The sequence below is a fragment of the Mytilus californianus genome, unplaced genomic scaffold, assembly GCF_021869535.1.
Source record: "Mytilus californianus isolate M0D057914Y unplaced genomic scaffold, xbMytCali1.0.p SCAF_4, whole genome shotgun sequence".
Classification (NCBI taxonomy): domain Eukaryota; kingdom Metazoa; phylum Mollusca; class Bivalvia; order Mytilida; family Mytilidae; genus Mytilus; species Mytilus californianus.
In genome coordinates, this window is record NW_026262690.1 from 71,688,639 (window position 1) to 71,693,497 (window position 4,859).

The following is a 4,859-nucleotide window of genomic DNA, read 5'->3' on the forward strand; positions in this document are numbered from 1 at the left end:
GACCTATGACACAATGTAAATACAAAATAAATAAACTGAGGGAAGAATAATAAAAGTAACATGTTATATCGGTAAGAAATGTTAAACAGTTAAAGAAAAACAATATGCTCGAACAAAAATATCAGCCTTTTGCAATAACTTTAAACACAGGTAAATGAAAATAATTTTGTTGTTAGGTATACGTGTACAGTACCAATAGAGAAAGGAAATATTTTTACAAAATAAATAATTTTGATGTTCATAGTACGAAGTGAAAATTTATAGTTATACCAAACACTTATCAAAGCTGGTATATAGACCAGATATAACCCTGAATAACATCAAATAACAAAAAAGCAATACAATTAGTATCAACAGGTCAAATAAACAAGAAAGTACGATTTGAGAGTATATGCCTTTATTTGTCGTGAAAAGGCCGTGAAAAGGTGCCAACTGAAAACTTGGGCAAAGAGACCGTAGAAACCCTGTGAAAAACAAAAATGTACACCGTGAAAAAGTCGTGATAAATTATGTGCCCATTGTGAAAAGACCGTGAAATGTACATGTACTACTGTGATAAACAGCCATTCACTGATTGTGAAAACTCCTGTAAAATGTTAAATGTATTTTTCAGGCCATAATTTAACAAAAATTTAAATGCTGTTTCAATCAAGTGAAGTGAAATGCCTGAAAACCTAGTGTAAACATCTACAGACAACTTATTTAAGTACAATGCAAGTGAGTCTATGAAAAACCATATTAAAATGCTGTATTTTTTTAGTAATAATTGTGACAAAGAATAAAAATATTAATTTTAATAGAACTGTAGTAATTATGTAAAGAAAACATAAAAGCACACAAATGTCAATGTGATTAAGTAGCTAAAGTCAGCTGTAACATGTATTGTAGAAATTTTGTACATCTCTTGGGTCTTATTTTACCACTTCAGCAATATTTGTCTAATGTAATCCTTCACTTCACTGCCCTTTTGAATAACTATTCCAGAAAAACATTTATAGAAGTTCCTGTTAATTCCCAGGAAATACTTTTAACTGAAAAGCTCTTCTTTCCAACTGGATTCCTGAACTAACTATTTTATATAATGACTGCTATATCCTTTTGCTCTTCATTCCTAGAATAAATAAAGAAACATTACATGTATATAAAAAAAACTATTTATTTTTATTCATATTAATTTTTGGCATTTATGTACATACATGTACTTAAAACAGCTACAATATTATTCCATGCAATACAGGACTTCACGGTTAATGACCCCATATTGAATAGGGGGCAGATTTTCATACTGTAGGTGAAAATGGTATGAAAATACTAAAACACATCATTGAAACAGAACAGCCACTTGGAAACATGCATAGGTTTTCCCATATTTTCATACCATTTTCCAGAAAATCTGCCCCCTATCCAATATGGCATCACTAGTTAACGAAGTTCTGTATTGTCAACTTATATTATTTTTTTTTAGATGTTTTTAAAGACTAAAGACACTTTTAAGACAGACTATTAAATTTAAATGTTTCTTTGAAGTAATAATATGTATGGCTTAAGCCAAACTTGTCTAGACTAAGTGGCCGTAATGAGTCACAGCTATTTATTTTACAGGGGGCCAGGGGCGTAGCAACTTTTACTGCAGGCACATTCACCATACCAATTATTTTTTAAACACCTCATTGCCATACCAATTATTCTTATGATATGGCACAAACCCTTCTAGAAAGGACATTTTGCCGTACAAATATTAAATACTTTCCCTGCTACGCCTCTGATTAATCCCTTTTGAACTCTGTGTCCCGACGGCCAAGTCAGAAAATACTTAAATAGCTCCCGACACATTCAAAGGGGGTTATGCCTCTGATTATCAGAGTGAACTCCATTTCAGAAATACTTATTGCTATTATAATCATTTTCAATTATCTATGTCTATGTCTACGTAGTGTACTGTACATAAATGTCATTTTTTTTTATGTGACCAGTGTGGGGAAAAAGGACCCCCCCCTTTTTTTCCCCAAATACATAAACAAAACAAAACCGTAATCGTATTTAATGGATCCGGTAAGTCTTAGAAAACATTAACCGAAATGATTAAAGGAATCAAGTGCAACAGACTCAAATATAAGTGAATATATCACATGCATGTTTGCGCGGTTTCTGCAAATTCAGTGAAAATCAGTTCAATGGAAATGCTCACAAACGTCATCAACATTTTGGTGATATGATGCATAAAAGAATAAAATATTAATAACTCAACTTACCTCAAACTTGCTGTCACTCGTCTTGCATCTATAAAGTAAATATTAATCGACCTTCGGCGTCTTTCAAATTTCCAACCTTGCGGAAATGTTACAATTACTCTAAAAGAAACACGAATCCGGATACGGTCTGATATTCCGGGAAGTTCTCGTTTTTACATGTTTCGGTTCCAATTAAAATTAATGTTTAAATTGTTTATAATAATGTACAGACGAGAGGCAAAATACTTTTCTTTAAATACAAAATATTTATTGGCACAAAGTCATTATTTATAACAATGAATGGTTCCATTTAAAAGTCAGTCCTGTACAGTAGTATTGCATATAATAATATTTAAACAGACATATATTTATAATGAAAAGTTTCTAGTAATAGGATATTTAGAAAAATGTGAGTGGAAGTAATTAGACCATATTACAATAATCACATGGGATATTTTAAATCTGAATTAGGATAAGAAAAAATTGACATGAAAAAATATCACGGCCTTTTCACTGGTTTCAACAACCAGTGAAAAGGCCGTGATATTTTTTATTAAGCATGAAAGGACTAATTATCACGGCCTTTTCACGGGATATTGAAATTTCACGTTCTTTTTTCTAACATCAAATATTTTTCACGGCCTTTAGAAATATTTTTTTTACAAAAGTCACGGGGGGTATTTTCACGGAGTTTTCACGGCCCTGTGATATTTCACAGACATTTCACGGCCTTTTCATGGGCTGTTGTTACAGTAGTGCAAGGTGCTAGTGAAGTCTGCTTCGTTTAGAAAGTTTATGATGTATCATTCATGACTGTACATCAGTAAGCGCATACTCATTTAGAGATGCATCTTTCATGTGGTCTTACTGACAGGATACATGTAGCGTCAAAAAACGTTCACTGTATAACATATCAACAGATAAAGTATTCACTGGAAAAAGTGCAATCTACGGAAACGTCCACAAGAAGTCAACTTTTAGTAATGAGCAATTAAAATATATTACAGACCTCCACCTCTTAAAAAATTAATAGTAATCATGGAGTATTGTCAAATTGTTCTTATTATCTTATCATTTGAAGAAATAAAACAAAACATCAGTAACTGTTATTCGATTTTACGGATGTGAGTTATAAGATGGATGCAATTTGGGTACAGAATCATGGATCGTTTAAAGGTCGGTTCAAACCCATTTTCTATGATTCAATATGGAAATTAAATTGGTGGAACTATATAGAAAATAAGGATACATCTACAATATAAACACAGAATGAAAACTCTTGTCTGGATCTTAAATAAACGTATGTGAAAAACAGTCAAAATAGGTCCAATTTGGATACCTTCACGTTAGATTTTGTTTTGATTGTGTCCAGAAGGATACAGTGTGGGATTACGACATTATCAACAAAAAAGTATGACTTTCAAGATTACTTTGATATTTGCGCCCCATTTGTTTATATTCAGTCATCTGTGTCCAGTGCATTAACTTGATTAAACAAAAAGGGTTGCATTATACTTATCACTAGTCCATCTACCTCTACATTTATTTACAAAGTTTAAAAGGCCAGACGGAGTAGTGCTGAATATTTTAAAGAACTTTCCAGTGCGACGATGTTTATATTCAAACCAAGTTTCAGTTTGAATGTTCAATGTTTGTGGTGTTTTTAAGAACATACTTTTGTATAGTCTAATATGTGCTATTGAGTGTTGATGGAATATTTCCACGAACTGTATATATTTTTAGTGGTTTAAAGACTTAACTACTCAGAAGTTATAAAACCTTCACATCAACCTTCTTCCATGTATAAACACTGAATGAAACACGTGACTGTGTTTAAAGACTAAACTCTCGCCTAAAATACTTATAAAACCTTCAAATGAACCTGCATCCATGTATAAAAATGAATGAAACACGTGACTGTGATAGTCCAAATCTGTATGCAAGGACTTCATTGAAATTCAGTAGAACAAACATTAACTTCGTATGTAACATTGCCGTCTCTTCCTTTGCTGACATCCTTTTCCGTATAACAAGGCAAGTATGTGATGATCGAAATATTTAAAAAACAGAAACTTGTACAAACGTTATAGAGCTGTGTTCAACATGCTAAAGGAGAGATAATCAAATTTACCTACTTCAATATTAAAATATGTGCATGGTGATAGTCTTTTGAAAAAACCTATAGTCCAGCATCTAGCCTCGCTGTAAGAACAGTCGATACATATTCGTAGGAACCGATAAAGCACTTTGGATACTTGCCTTTGTGGTATGTTCTTTGTGACTCGGGGAAATACCTAATTTCACTGTATAATACTTCTCTAACATAAATATTTTATTTATTATTTTTTATTATGTACATCCTTGGCTTTCAAATGTTCGGCTTTGTGAGTTTCCGATGAAGGTGAATCCAGAATGGGGACAACGAATTTCGTTGCCTCGAACAAGATGTCCCAGTAAAAATTGAAATTGTCCATTCAGCGTGCTGGTTGTTATTGAACAGTTGGGACAACCCATCTTGTTGACACAACCCAACAATCTGAGGTAAAACTTGTCCATTTGTTTTTTTTAGAAAATGAGTTAACCCCCAATACCTAAATGGTATTTGAGAAAGAGGAGTTTTGTATTAAA

At 32.5% G+C, this 4,859-nt stretch overlaps 1 long non-coding RNA gene across 1 annotated transcript; it reads right to left on the reverse strand.

Moving 5' to 3' along the window:
• Positions 1-731: 731 nt before the first annotated feature.
• Positions 732-2,609, reverse strand: LOC127738458 (uncharacterized). Its single transcript, XR_008000047.1, has 2 exons — positions 2,253-2,609; positions 732-1,111 (listed from the first exon to the last, which is right to left on the reverse strand). It is a non-coding gene; the product is annotated as an uncharacterized LOC127738458 (long non-coding RNA).
• Positions 2,610-4,859: the final 2,250 nt, after the last annotated feature.